A 16,658-nucleotide genomic window follows, 5' to 3' on the forward strand; every position below is an offset into this window, starting at 1 on the left:
TTTTTTATTTTGAGTATTACGTTTTTGCTTAACAAAAACTGGCAAAAGACAACATGAAATGCTAACAGACTGTAACTTTTATTGAACAAAGAAAAAACATAAGAACATAATGTAAACAGAAAAAAATACAGCTTAGGCTGCATTCACACTACCGCAAGGGGGACGTATATACGGCCGACGTATATACGGCCGATATACGTCCCCCATAGACGGCAATGGGCGCACGGCGCCCTACGGGAGCGGTACGGTGCAGCACACGTGCGGCACCGTACTGCTCCGTGCCCCGTGAAAAAATAGGACATGTCCTATTTTTTAGGGCATACGGCGCCGTGCGCCATATATCCCTATGGAGAGGGGCGGGGGTGAGCAGCGCTCTCCCCCTCCTCCTCTCCCCGCGCGCTGCCGTGTGCCCGCCGTGCTACGGTACGGCGGGCACCGGTCGTGTGAATCCAGCCTTAGTTTTAGAACTACAACATCCTGACAATAACAGGTAGCTATATAGTCTATTTCTGTTGTTTCTTTTTCACAGCAGATTTCTCCTCAGCAGACAATAATATTGTTTCTTCAGGTCGGCAGCATTCTAAGTTTATCTCACATAGCAGCAAGTGTGATTGCTCTGCAAAACAAAATATCAACCCATTCACAATCATTAGAATAACATCTGATGCACTTTCTCAGAAAAAAAATTACAGATGTGGTTTATCCTTGATGACTCTAGCTTTCAGAGTAAGGCCCCTTTCACACAGCTGTATGCCACCGTACTGTACCGTGCACAGGGAGAGGGCATTCTCTATCTTCTCCCATGTTTATGGCCGAGCACCATGACTTGCTATGGAGAGGGGAGGAGTGAGCAGCACTCGACCTCATCCTTACCAATGTGCAGCTGTATGTTCCCACACGCACCGCTTTGTCTGCGTTTGAAAACGCAGACAAAGCCAAACCCACCGGGGCGGGCCGTGGCCTGATCGCATCAGTGTTTCTATGGAAACACCTGCGATCAGGAATGAGCCGCCGGTGTTTTGCGTTAAATTAATGCACGCCGCACCGTACACAGGGAAAAGATAAAGGATATCTTTCCCCGTGCGTTTGGCTGGGCTGCGCCATTTCCTATGGAAAGCTGCTCACCCCTCCTACTCTCCAGTGCGCCATTGTATGGGACCATAAGTGAATGTTAATGTAGCCTAACTAACTGTCTATTGTAGTTATCTGAGGCATCAGAACAATAGAAGCAATGACATTGTGAGCACAGCATCAGTTTTATAGCAGTAAAATAATTCAAGTGCAATGTTCAGAGCAATTTTGGATTTATTGCTGATTTTTGTCAGGTCACAGATGAATAATAGTTTCCTTGAATGAGAGGAACATGACACTTAATGGTCAGTGTAAAAGCATACAATATACACAGATAAACATCCAGCTCAAATATAAACACACCTTAGCATTTTCATAGCATGTCTATACCCATGAACATGCCAATACATTCTATACGTTAACAAACTTCACACAATACATCTACATGGTATGCCTGTAACTTCAGAGGAATCAGCAGCTTTAGGTAAGCAGGACATGGAGGCTCACACTTGCTGCATGTATTTATCCCATCCCTGGTCTCTCTGTCCTGACGATCTGATAATGAATCATAGCACTTGCAGACTAGTGATTAGCTGAAGCTGTGGTGGGGGCTAGATAGCACAGGGAGCAATGGTGGGAGATGGGGGCTTACAGCTACACAGGGAGCTGAAGCTAATAGAAGAATAGTGCAGCAGAGCAGTGGCGTAACTAGAAGCTTATGGGCCCCAGTGCAAAGTCTGTGCCAGGCCCCTGACCTGTATGGTTTATAGTAATAGTCTTCTCATATGGGAAAGTGACACCATAAGGGCCCCCTAAACCTCTTGGGCCCGGGTGGGATCGCAAACTCTGCACCCCCTCAAGTTACGCCCCTGCAGCAGAGACACTACACCGAGCTGCTAAGTGAAAGCGCCTTCCGCTGGAAGCAGTAAGATGCTGCTGGTTATGATATGCTGCAGAAATGTACAAATTCACTCCCTAGCCCTGTTATCAGCCTAGTCCCTAATGCTGGCCCTAACTACTGACCTTTGTCTGTATCCAGAATGCACAGATAAAGGTGAGAATGTAGAAAGCTGCTGGACAGCAGAAGTGGCCTGATGATCCACAGACATCCGGGGCACAGGCCAAAAGGATCTTTTGACCTCGCAGACGAGTCATATATTTTGCAGCACACCCACCAGACTCTGTGACTGTATGGAGCCACACCTTGTGCTCACTGTACCATCACCATGAGCCATGGAAGTACATGGGGTCCATGATCTGCTTGCAAATCATGCGACCACATCATGGCCCCTATAACGGCAGTCTGATTGGACCCATAAACCTCATGCACACGAATGTATGAAAATTTAAAAAATAAAAGTATTAAAATTTCCCAATATGGAATAATATTCTGAGCCATAACATTTTAAATTCATGACAGGAGAGGGTAACTTACAATTCTTTTCCATGATTTTTACTTACGAGTGAGGTATTTGAGATCAAGGGAAATCCTTTCTAAAATTTTAATCATTTCTTTAAGGTCAAATTGCTTGCTATCCAATTCTGAACTGTCTTCAAGCATCTGAAAAAAAATGTACTAAATGTTATCTAACTGAACATTGTGAGGCGGGCATAACATGAGTGCATGCAGTTGTTAACCACCTTTCCACACATTAACCAGGTTCCCGTCAAATATAAAAAATTGAAATTTTTTTATCATATTTATCTCACACATCAAATGATCTTCTAGGTATATGATAATAACCTTTGGCAAATGCAGTTTTTTGTTAATGAGCTATAATAATATCTGCACCCATCAGGGGTTAATGTAAACTGCAATTTTCATGGAAAATTTATTAGAGAGACATTTACTAGAAAGTCTTAGAAAAAGTACATGCAGGTTGTAATATGGAGAACATGCATAATGTTATCATAAGGTAAAAGTTCCACAAAAATGTCCCTCTTCAAATATCCTGTCAGTTACTGAATATCACAAAATGCTAAATTGTGAGGTAAATTGTGAGGTAAATTGTGAGGTAAATTGTGAGGTAAATTGTGAGGTAAATTATGAGGTAAATTGTGAGGTAAATTATGAGGTAAATTGTGAGGTAAATGAAGCAGCAAAATATATTGAATTAATGTTAATTGAACTGTTTGGGCCCTCATGCAACATTTCAACCACTAAACAAGTTCCATTTATATCCCCAATATAAGGTATGCAGCGTATTATCTTGGCAAATATTACATGTCCTACAATACTATTATATTATAATGGTTCTCTGTATTATCTTTCTCATTCATTTTATTGTCCAATTTCAATGCCAGCGTTTTACCTTTTGTTAGTAAATGTTTGTGGTGAGGTGTAATGGCAGCAGAGCCTGGCACCGGCAGGATACAGATGCCACTCCCCATTGTGAACAGGAAGATCCCATTAAACGACTCCACAAGCCAGTACCAATCCAGAAGCCAGTACCATTCCACAAGCCCGGAGGAGGGACCCTACCTGGGTATCTAAGGGACCGCTTAGGAACTGCTTGTTTATTTTACTCAGTTTAGATAGATTTTTCTGTTTTGTTTTGATTCTATTTAATGTGGGCTTCATTACTCAAAATGAAGCTTCCTGTCATATTTTCTTGTCAGATAGTTTACAAAATGGCGGCCAAGTCATTGTCACACTTTTGGTAGAGTTAGCCTACTATTACTGTTGTATTATATAGAAATCTACTGTTTACATCATTTATGTCACTGGTTTTACTGGATCCACAATATTTAAGTTTATAGTTTTTCTTGGTCACTATGTCTACTTAATAGGAAAATGTGTAGTTATACCAAGTACAGAATGATAATGCATAGTTAGGGTGAGGTAGAGTTTAGTGCCCATGAGCAGAGCTACGTAGTGATGTGATGCAAATGTGAATGGACCTTAACGTTCTTAACTTCTCTCTGCTCACCCACTGACTTTAACGTCAGTGGTTGCAGGTGTGGATTCTGCAGCGATGCCTTTGCAGTTCTCTACTGCTAACGTGTTAGTTGTGGGAGCAGGTCCAGGTCTTCAGGTGTCTTATGACCTCTTTTTATTACTGCTTCTTCGCTCCTCACATAGAGGAGCAGTGCCAGCACTGCCGGGTTTAAAGGCGTTAACCAGAGCTGCTCAGTCTAATCCGACCCAGTACAGCTTTGATCAGCATCACAAGTCACAGTTGGTTGTTTCCCCCAGTAAATGGGGCCCAAGTTACAGGGGAAAACTTGTAAAAGAAAAAAAATTGTGAAACTGTCTCCTAGGGGTCTTTTATGGACACCACGGGGGACATGCAAAGCAAAAACACACATACACAAAAAATATTAAGAAATTTAAAAAAAACATCCCAGGCTACACTACAAAAAAAAAAATTTCAATAGTTGCCCTGTTTGCCTAAAACTATACATGTTATATATCACAACAACCGAAAAAATAGGGAATTCATTAACCCCTTAACGCCGAAGCCACTTTTCAGCTTCCTGATATGGTCCATTCTTTCAAATCTGCCCTGTGTCACTATAAGTGGTTATAACTTTGAAACGCTTTAACATATCCAAGTGGTTTTGAATTTTTCTCTCGTGACACATTGGGGGACATTTACTTAAAGTGTCGGTGTCTGCATTGGCTTTGTTACCGACCTGCTCTCGGAAAGAAGATACACATTTAATATTGTAGAGCTGTGCAGAGACATTTCTGGCGCCGAGACCATTTTCTGTCCCCGAGACCATTTTCTGTCCCACGGACCAAAATCTGTCCCGAGCACCAGAAATGTGTCCAACAGTCCCTGCTAGACCAGTTTTCTTTTGGTCTACTTTACGCCAGTTTACAGCGCCCATAAAGGGCTGCGACACATATTAATTGTGTCTGAGTTTCCACTCCGCCAAAGCCACGCCCCTTTTCGGAGAAGAGTCGGAGCAGACGGAAAAAGTCATTTTTTCTGTCCCCGACAGCTAATAAATAGGTCTGAGAGCAGAAGATGCGGTGAGAGCGGCACAAAACTGGCGGAAACACCATAGTAAATGTCCCCCATTGTCCTTCATGTTAGTTAAAAAATTTTGTTGGTATGTTTTGCATTTATTTATGAGAAAATCAGATATTTGGTGAAAATTTGGAAAAATTCTCAATTTTCAAAATTCAAAATGTTATACTTTTTCCACACAGTCATAACAGCAAAAAACGTAATAACTAACATTTACCGAATGTCTACTTTATGCCTCCATGGTTTATTATGCATACTCTTATTTTTGTAAGATGCGGCTTTGAAAGTCAGGTGCAATTTTTCACATTTTCATAAAAAACGCAAAATACTGCTATTGAGGGACCTGCTCAGGTTTCAAGTCACTTAGAGAAGCCTAAATAAAAGTAAAACCCCATAAATTACCCCATTATAGAAACTATACCCCTCAAAGTACGTAAAACAACTTTTATGAAGTTTGTTAACCCTTTAATTTTTTTACAGGGGTTAAAACAAAATCGGATGCAATTTCAAAATGAAATTTTTTTTGGCTAAATGAATGTGTTTTTCATAAAATATACAAATTCTCAGTGGATAAAATACCAAAACGCTCCACAACGTTTGATACCCAATCTCTCCTGAGTATAACAATACCCCATTTGTGGTGGTAACCTGCTGTATGGGCACACGCCAGGGCAACAAAGAGAAGCTGCGCCATTCAGAGCAGATTATGAATTGTCACTTTTTATTGGCTATACAATCTATATTTTTTTGGCAATTTGGACACATAAGGGCTTATTTTTTGCCACATGAGATGCACTTTACAAATACTTCATTTTAGTGGGTCTGTAGCTTTTTGATGAGATTTTATTAACTCTTTAATGTATGGTGGAAAAGAAAATTGTCAATTTTGGTTTTCTTTTTTTTTGTATCGTACACCGTACACTAAAAATACTATATTATCTTTATTCTACAGATCACTACGATTACGATGATACCTCATTTATATAGTTTTTTATATATTTTTACAATTTTAATGGAAAAAAACGAATATAAAGAAAATCTCATTTGTTTTTGCATCGCCATCTTTTCGGAGATATAACTTTAATAGTTTTTGGTTGACAGAGCTAGATTATGGCTTATTTTTTACGTGTTGAGTTGTCATTTTCAGTGATATCATTTTGGCTCACATAATTTTTTTGATCACTGTTTGGAATATTTTTGTGAAGGGGTTTTATGAAAAATGTACATTTTTGGCGAGTTTTTGGGGTTTTGTTTGTACAGCGTTCACCATACGGGTCCAATAATGTTTCTGACTTATTTTAACTTTTTTTCTTTACTTTTACAGGTTGGCTTGAACAAGCGATCTTCTGATCGCTTGTTCAAGCTATTCTTCACCTAATGCATACATCTGTATTACACTGTATTATGTCACACACTGAGCATGCACAGCATGCTTGAAGGCAGGACCCAGCTCCAGAAGAGGATCGCGCAACCCCGGGACACTGGCCGATCCCAGGGCTGTGATCGGAGCCACGGACCCTCCGGTAAGCGGCGGGTGTCGGCTATAATATACTGCCAACACCCGCAGCTTCTGGCTCCAGCTCCGTTAATTTGGTCAAACTGGACAACCACTTTAAGTCATCTGTGATGCAAACTAGGCTTGGTGAAAATCACAAGAAACAGGTATAGAGAGGAGTCCCCTGAATGCTGTTAATGTAAAATAGACACCATAACCCTGCTGACAAAGGAGAGCTGGGTGCAAGACACCTTAGACCTAAGGACCAAAGCCGATCCCTAGTCAATAGCAGACTATGACCACTGGTAGGAGACCACCACCAATACATGTTCCCTTTTTCACAGAGAGATGGCATGCATATCTACTGCTGGATTATAGTAATGACAAGCAGTTTGGACATATTGCAAACTATTTTTGTCTAAACAAAGTGAGAAGCCGAATTAAGGGTCTATAAGGATACTTTTACCTCTTTCATATGGAGTACACTTGGTTAGCTCATTTATAGCGCTTAGACTTTTCATACATTCTAGGGACCATAGGAGTACATCCAGGGTTGATTCATTCCAGTTACAATGAATGCTATCATTTAAACAAGATATAAACGATGGGGGGAAAAGGTTTTAGTGATACTGGCCCAAATATATTGTGCACTGTGAATTATTTTTCTTGGCGCTTGCTATGTACAAGTTGTGCCACCTAGTTACGCCACTGTGTACTATGTACATATGTACTAGCCATTAAACACGCAATCCAAGTGCTATAAATATGTCTGCATAACAGAGAGTTGCTCACCGTGGACTAACAATCTAAAGATCCATCATAAAAGTGTTTTATCAACACTATACATAGCTATCAATATCAAGGTTTAAAGTGTTCAAAGATCAGAATTGTAAAAAACAGACTTTCTGCATATTTTGATTACTTTTATGGATGATGTTGTTCATTTATTTACCTTGGTAAGAGAATTGCTGATGTATATTAGTTATCCAGTCAAACACATTAATTTCAGTAAACTCTTTAGAGGTTTTGCCATTAATATACTGTACTGCACAATGTTATAGAGAAATTCACTATAATTTTCAACATTCCATATTGATATCAGATAATGGCCCAAATATATGAAAACTGGTACAAACTGGTACAAAGTTCTAGACATAAATATGTCTCAAATTATGAATGAGAACTACCACGCCTCTTTATGTGCACAGTAAGTGTCGGTCACATGGGGGACATTGATCATAGGTTTCTTTAACAGTTTTTGCCATTTTTTTGCACAAATTTTGGCACAGTTAGTAAATTTGTCTGTAATTTGCAACTTGTTTGGGTGCAAGCAAAAGTTTGCACCTTAGTTTTGAGTGTCTGCACCTTATCTGACATAGTGAAGGGGATGTATTAACACACTTGCGCCACAATTTTGGTAATTTTGCGCCTAAAACACTGTCTAAAATACCTTTCACCACAGTTATCAAGGCTTTTAGACCATTTTGGGCAGCTTTCCGACTTGTCCGAATAAGGGGCATGACCTTCGGGAAAATGGGCGTGGCTTAACAAAGAATTCACCTTTAGTAGGATGGAACATATGCTATGTGCATATAATTGAGCGTTAGTATGGCGCTGGACGACTAGGTTAAAGAATCGGATTTTATTTAGTAGGAATAAAACCACTTCAAATCGTAGATAAAATGAAATAAGCGTTTTGCGCTTATAATCATTCTGTACCCCCCCCCCCCCAATTTTACTAACGCTCAATTATATGCACATAGCATATGTGCCATCCTACTAAATTTATTATCCGGAGTCGCGTATCCAAGCAGGAGAAGGACTGACACTGGGAGCGTGGCTGGGACGATTCTCTACGAAAAGCAATATCACAGAGTTGTGCCTGCCAGCAGAACCCCGTAAGGTTAATAGTTCCACTACTACTTATACACCGCCACAACTGAAGAACGATACTCCACTATAGGATCACCCCTCTCTCTCCATTCCTTTTTTTCAGACTAAAAGAATTCACCTTAACCGTGATAAATCTGGCGCAGCAAAAGACAAGCGTTTTCCAGCTAGAAACTGGCAGAACCTGAGATACATTGCTAAATCCCCCCCAGTGAGTGGCTGTTATACAGATGTTTGCTAGGCATCTATCACAATTTTGCGTCTAAAAAGTCGCAAAAATGGACCTACTCTGAGCAGGTGCTCTTGAACAAAACTTCACTTGTCATTACTGAAAACATAGGTTGTCGCTTACCAAATGAAAAATTACCTCTATGCAACATAAAAAATACTTCAGCGCAGTTTTAAAATGTATAATTTCTCAAGTAACGACTTCATCATTTTCTATAGGATCTTCTGTGTGAGTGATTATTGTCTTATTGTACAGATCTGAAAATATTATCAGACTCCATTTCCTGTACATTATGATAACAAAGGCAAAGACTCATATGAGCAAGAATTTTTTTTTTACATATCTGTAATTTTTAGGTCCATTTACATCACAATGTAGTCCGGACATTGTACAAGCTAATACTTTATGTGCAAAAATGAAGCCCTGAACGTTCTGTCACCTTTTTTCAATCTCGTTCCATTATAAGTCACAAATGTATTTGCTAAGGCAGAGCTAGATCCATCACAAGCCAAAAAAAATAACAAACCAGGCGCAAAAATAGGCGGACCTGAGACCCACTATGATTAATGTCCCCCTTTAGTCACACAAATACATAGTAAATACATGTTCAAGCTCTCAAGACACTTTTTTAATGCAAACAGGCAAAAAACTAGTGCAGACGCAATAATATATCTAGGTTAATAATTCTTGGGGAGGTGGTGGACTACATTTAAGAAAGCTTTTACGTGGGACATTTGCCAGAGTGTAAAATTACTTTTCAATTATCTAAATCATTTTTCGTTTTAAGAGTTGCTAACCCCTTGAAAAAGGTGTGTCTACTGATACATGTGTTGGGGGAGGGGGTGCTGGGTATTGCGTTAATCAACGGATGAATGAATTTATGTCTAGCTAAGTGTATCCCTTCATTCTCTGCACTTCATTTATTCTTCTGTGATTGCCTAGTATTGTCCTTCCCTATGAGTACAGGCTTATGTTTAATACCATTTCTTCCTTTTACTGTCTCATTTTCATATTGCCCTTGTCATGTCTGTGCTTACACTCACCTATGTTATGTGGTTTCCTTTTAAATGGTACATGAGTCAAAATTCTACTTTTGTTATTATGGTAGTTTCTCTTTATATTTCTGTTTTTGGGTATATGTGTAGACAGGGCTGCCACTAGGATTTTTAGGGCTTCTGACTTTTGTGCACCCCAACCAGCAATAATATAATTCCACCTTGCCTGTGCCTCACTCAGACTTTAAATTGCCCCTTTTGATACTTTTACTTATTACCTTTCCCTTGAGTTATAATGCCCTACCTATTTGTACCCCCAGCCCCCTCCTCCTCATTACATGTGCAGCACTGGAGCCAGCAGGTGTGATGATGTCACAGATGCATCAGATGGCTTCCTGCGTCATCATTGCACTCACAGTTGGGCAGAGTCCAAATACTAGGATGGTAGGTATGTAACTGATCATAGTGGGGGTAAAAAACGTAAACTCCTGGTCTCAGGCCATCTCTTCTTGGCAGGCCCATGACTGTAGTCCCGGAATCCCTACCTGATGGCAGCCCTGTGCATAGAGTAAAAAGAGCACATTTTATGCGCAACACATCTGTTATTGCTTGGTGAGATGTGCGGCTGTCAACTGATTTTTACAGTTGAATTAAAGATTGTATCATGCACTCATTTGGAACAATAAATAGATACCCTCTCTCTATGTCAAAAGGGGCCCAAAGAGTGCCAAGAAAATATTCCCCACACCATGACACCACCACCACCAGCCTGAACCGTTGGTACAAGGCAGGATGGATCCATGCTTTCATGTTGTTGACGCCATGTGGTTGACCCTACCATCCGAATGTCACAGCAGAAATCGAGACTCATCAGACCAGGCAACGTTTTTCCAATCTTCTACTGTCCAATTTCGATGAGCTTGTGCAAATTGTAGCCTCAGTTTCCTGTTCTTAGCTGAAAGGAGTGGCACCCGGTGTGGTCTTCTGCTGCTGTAGCCCATCTGCCTCAAAGTTTGATGTACTGTGCGTTCAGATATGCTCTTCTGCCTACCTTGGTTGTAACGGGTGGCGATTTGAGTCACTGCTGCCTTTCTATCAGCTCGAACCAGTCTGCCCATTCTCCTCTGACCTCTGGCATCAACAAGGCATTTCCGCCCACAGAACTGCCGCTCACTAGATGTTTTTTCTTTTTTGGACCATTCTCTGTAAACCCTAGAGATGGTTGTGCGCGGAAATCCCAGTAGATCAGCAGTTTCTGAAATACTCAGACCAGCCCTTCAGGCACCAACAACCATGCCACGTTCAAAGGCACTCAAATCACCTTTCTTCCCCATACTGATGCTCGGTTTGAACTACAGGAGATTGTCTTGACCATGTCAACATGCCTAAATGCACTGAGTTGCCGCCATGTGATTGGCTGATTAGAAATTAAGTGTTAACGAGCAGTTGGACAGGTGTACCTAATAAAGTGGCGGTAAGTGTATATTATATGCTGTATGTATGTGTATGTTGTATATGCTGGATGCGTGTGTATATATGCTGTGTATCTATGTGTATGCTGTATATACTGGATGTATGTATATATATATATATATATATATATATATAAATATATGCACTGTTTATGTGTATGTATATATGCTGTATTTCTGCGTGTATGCTGTATTTACTGGATGGGTATATATATGTGTGTATACACTCATACACATTTATGAGTGTATAGATAATTGTGATTGTGTAAACATGGGTGTAAAGATGTATATATAGTTTAAGGGGAAGGGGGCCCCATTTAACTCCTTCCCCATGCACGCCTTAATGTGTCTGGGTGCATGAAGAGGGCGCCACCATCTTGGTGAAGATCGTCGCTCCCTATGATGTCATCGGGGAGCGGCGATCCATCGCTATGACAGCCTCGGGTTGTCCATGGTATTTAAACAGTTAACAACTGCAATCGGTGCCAGCATCGATCATAGGCATTAACAGTGGAGTGGGTGAGCACAACTGGACCTAGCAACATTACCAATATAGGTATATAGGACAAGAGTCACCTAATAGTCATAGACCAGAAACTATGAAACAACTTGGAATAAAATAATAATATCAATCTTTATTAACACAAAATATAGCAATCAGGACAAATTATTAAAAACTACAATAAAAATTCCACAAAAGCACAAAGAAATGTGGTGGTGGTCCTAAGTAAATCAATGTATATACATCTCCAATATCATGTACAAATGGACAAGACCAAATTCATATTACCCATCCGGGCGGGACATCATACAAGATTTCATGAGAAAGACTTGACCACCACCACAGCACCCTGACGCATGTTTCTCAGTCGCTTCTTCCTGGGGTCATCACAACTGGACCTAGACCTGAACTTCTGACTGTAGTCCATGTTTGGATTTGGGGGCCCAGACATGCAATGTTCGGTACGGGTCTGCTCATCGCTATGCTAGAACAAAACAATCACATTAATATGGATGATCAGTTCTTTGGTAAGAGACATATTGGCCTACAGACCAGGAATGACACCATACAACCTGCACAAAAATAAAATAAAAGAATAAAATAATAGAATAAAATAAAAGAGCCGAAGCTGGTGACAAAATCATTTTAACGTAATTTCGGGTGAGTCTTTATTTATACTGTGTGACAAAATAGAAGAAACCTGAATGATTAACAGGCGATTGCCTTCTGAGGTGCTTCTGACCTTGTCCATGAAACTGCAGGTTTGTTTGTCAGAACACAAAGCAGAAGTGGGCACAAACACTTTTTCGCTTTTACAACTGGTGATGGCATATTTTGCAAAGAAACAAGTCATGTTAGTTGTTGAAACTTTTGTGGATCTCCTGAAACAAATGACACTATTCCGAATATTTTCTTTTCTTAGTAGTAAATAAGAGCGCAGTGTTGACAATGATAATATTATATTTTAAAATATATTTGTATTTCTGTATTTTGTAGATCTCATTACACTTATATAATGGCTTGTCCCAGGGATTTCTCATTTCTCTTCAACCAGGGAAGGATATTGATCTGAAAAGGGGATTTTCTACAATTCTTTATCGCTATTGGATTAGGAATTATCTACTTGGGATTAAATAATATTTCTTCAAAGCTTTTAGAAACACGATTCATTGGAACAATTTGGTAGAAACACAGATCAGTATGGATATATCCCATTGGTGTGATGGATAATCTGTGTGTGAATACATTTCCTGAAAATGTTTGATTTATGAATTTTGTCTTAATTCATCTTCTTCATTGGACATGTCATCATCTTTCACTACGCCAAAAGCTTTACAGGATCATTAAGCAAACCCAATTATTACAATGCAGCCATGGACCTGATTGATTACATATGTGATATATATAAGACCCATGTGGTGGTGTATCCAATGGGAATCCAGAGCTGCAGAGAAGTTCTCATGTTTTTTAAGGAGTATGTGATATGTATTGTTCCAGGCTGATTGATTAATATATCAGTTATTATGTTATCACTAGATTATTAGAACTGAAATATGCTGAAGTTTTGGGGTATCAAATTAAAGAGATGACAATTGGTATTCAGGCTTAAAATATATTTGAAATGCTTAAAAAACATTTGTCTAAACATTTAACTTTTTAAAATATGGATCATTTGTTTTTATCTTGTTAAAAGTTACAAATAGCTACACGATTTTTATTGTCTGATGAAGGCAAGGTCAATCTGATAATAACTATCTTGATTTCCTGTTACAGACTTGGTGTGACACTAATGTGACCTAAATTTTGTTAATCAGGTGTTTACAAAAGCTGTCACAGTACGCTGACAAGGACATTACTGATCTTCTATGGAAAGAAAAATTGATAGATTGAAAAAACAAAAACAAATGGCACAAAATAAATATATCTGTTGGGCCCTGAGAAAGTGAAGGGTTTCCCAGTGATCAGAGCAATTGTCTCCTGTATGTGGGGGTATTGTTTATTGGTTAGTTTTATTTCTTGCACATCATTGCAAATAATGATGGATAAAATGACCAAATTTTATGGGATTTATTAAGGTTTTACTTCCTGTCTTCCTGGTAATGTTGCCCACCATGGACTGTGCCTTGTTAAGATGTATATATTCTCACTCCTTGAATATCTTTATCCATTTATTAAGTATTTTTAGACAATGGGTTGATCCAGCAGCCGATGATAGGTGGTTCCCCATGAAAAAAGAAAAAAAAAATGAAAAACTAGATTTTATTGAAATGACCGAAAAAACCCTGCGTCCTTAAGGGGTTTTAAGGATGCAGGGTTTTTTCGGTCATTTCTCGCTCTCCACCTTCAAAAATCCATAACTTTTTCATTTTTATGTGTACAGAGCTGCGTGAGTGCTTATTTTGTGCGTAACAAATTTTACTTTCCTGTATTATTATTTATTTAAACATGCCATGTACTGCGAAGCTGACACTTCAGCTTTATTCTTTGGTTCGGTACGATCGCGGTAATACCAAATTTATATAGGTTTTATTGTGTTTTAATACATTTTCAAAAATTAAACGAATGTGTACATCTTCTGAAGCTAATAACTTTTTCATACTTTGGCGAACGGAGCTGTATGAGGTGTCATTTTTTGCTAAATGAGCCGAGCTTTACATTGCTACCATTTTTAGGTCTGTGTGACATTTTGATTTTGTAGAGCTACGGTGCAGAGCATTAAGGGGTTAAAAATGTTTTTGGCATGCCATTTTTAGGTCTGTGCGACATTTTGATCTTGTAGAGCTATGGCGCAGAGCGTTAAGGGGTTAAAAATGTTTTTGGCATGCCAAAGGAAAGCTCCTTTCTTCTTTCCTTTGGCACGCCAAAAAGTTTTTAATAGACTTTCAATAAAATCTAATTTTTAAATTTTTCATTTTTCACAGGGAATGAGCTATCATCGGCTGCTGGATCTACCCATTGTCTATACATTTCTGATTCCGACACAGCCGATCCTGTGCATTGATACTCTTTACTCTTTGGCTTAAAGGGAAGGAATTGCACCTTATACTTTTTTATTGTAATTAAATATTTTAGCTTTGGTTGCACTTGGTAATTTTTTGGGAGAGCTGCACCCCTCGTCTGCGCCCCTTCAATGTAGGAGAGATCAGCTGCACTCCTCGCATGTCACCAATTTGCAATCATTGTATAAATCACTTTTTGTAATTTTCTACACTTTGTGTTTCAATTGTTTAGCGGTTTAAGAATCTTTGCCAAGATCTGTTATCAATATGTCTGGGGTTTATCTTTAATAAAAGGTTCAAATCAAGCAACACATCTTTATTATTCACAAGGAGCTGCTCGTGTGAATAGTACTACATCTATTCTGCTAAATTACTGTACATAATTTATGCCTTAAATGCAGAGAGTGAGAGATTTTCATTTATTTTGGAGATCAACCCTTTTTATTGTGTGATATTAGGTCATTTTCATTTAGTGGTGGAGTTTCAAAAACAATTCCCTTTCTCTTGATGCTTTCTTTTGGGTGGGCTCAGGTTTTAGCTTTCTTTATTTCATGTTATGACTATAGTGAATGAACAGTGCTCAGACAGGAAATTAAACCACATAGCTATAGTTTTACAACAGAAAAAAAAAATGGACAGTATTCTTTGGATAATTTAGGCTGATTGAGCCTTTTGCTTTAAAACATGGATCAAATACAGATGTATAATATTTATGTTGTTTATTGCGTGAGCATAAATAAAATCGTCTAACATTGTGCAAAAGTGTGCAAAATCCATCACAGATATGGTAGAAATTTGGTACTTACTGCCTCCTTTGAGTTTACCCAGTCAAAATATTAAAAAGTATTTAATTAGCAAAATAAAATAAAAGTAACAAACAACTCCTTACAGAGTAAAACTCTGAAGCTTTTTATTTACATTGCATTCTGTTTTTCTTTTTTGTTTCTAATTTGGAAAGCCATAACTTTTATAATTAATTAACATTAATTTAGCAGTTTTCTGTGACAATTTGTATTTTTTGATTCTGTCATTTTGGTGGTCTAGAGTCTATTCAATTATATTAACTCTTTCAGGCTGCGATTAAAAAACACCAATTTTCCAGCTTTATGAATTGTAAATTTTGTTTATTAGTTTAGTAGCAGATAATCCTTATTCTATAAGCTACTATGATAACGGCAGTACGCGTAACTCATATAGTTGTTTTTGTATTTTACTCATTTAGTAAGTCTTAAAGTATGAAGACACAAAACAATTATTTGAGTCTCATTTTTTCATAGAGCTGGGTTTTTTTATGTGTATGAAGCAAGCTCTATCTTTTATTTAATTTTTTGCAGCATGTTCTAGTGCTACATTCACAGTTCTGATTGTGAAGAATGTGTCAATATCAAATATAAAAATTTTCATTAAACATTTATTTGCATATGGGATTTTTCTTTTAAGTTATGGATACAGGGTTTTTTTCCTGGAAAAAAAGGAAGGTCAATAAATCCAGTGGGGTTCTTCAGGATACCACTGAAGTCCGTTATTGCACACCTATAATGGAGCAGAACAGCAAAAGTCCAAGGGCTTGTGTAAACCTAGTCTAAATTTTCACGGCTGTCCTACTGAAAATTCCTAAGAAAGTTGCTGCACTTATAGGATTTGGGGGGCTGCTTCATTTTCTCCCCTTCTGGATATCGTTCAAGCCCATTTTACCTGGACTTTAGAGCTTTATTTGCACCCCCTTCCATTTAAAGTGGTCCTTGACACTGTGCTACTATGGATTTTCATTCTATCTATCTATTTGTCTATCTATCTTTGATCTATAGTATCATGATACAGTATCTATTTATCCATCTTGTTATATACTATCTATTTACTGGAAATCAGCAGCACTCCTCAGTAAACTTTAATAGTGGTGCCTGCGATCATTACCCAATCCTTGGTAACTCAGTGATATGAAGTTTCAGTACTCATTCCAAGTATACCAACATGATATAATTTTGGTATGGTAGATTTATTGTTTTTGAACATCCATGAATGTACATG

General features: G+C 38.6%; 1 long non-coding RNA gene across 1 annotated transcript; it reads right to left on the reverse strand.

Moving 5' to 3' along the window:
* Positions 1 to 54: 54 nt before the first annotated feature.
* Positions 55 to 3,608, reverse strand: LOC140128961 (uncharacterized). The gene is made up of 4 exons (XR_011855213.1): positions 3,384 to 3,608; positions 2,533 to 2,632; positions 455 to 616; positions 55 to 131 (listed from the first exon to the last, which is right to left on the reverse strand). It is a non-coding gene; the product is annotated as an uncharacterized lncRNA (long non-coding RNA).
* Between the last annotated feature and the right edge of the window lie 13,050 nt (positions 3,609 to 16,658).

This window comes from Engystomops pustulosus, chromosome 4 (assembly GCF_040894005.1).
Source record: "Engystomops pustulosus chromosome 4, aEngPut4.maternal, whole genome shotgun sequence".
NCBI classification, from domain to species: Eukaryota; Metazoa; Chordata; class Amphibia; order Anura; family Leptodactylidae; genus Engystomops; species Engystomops pustulosus.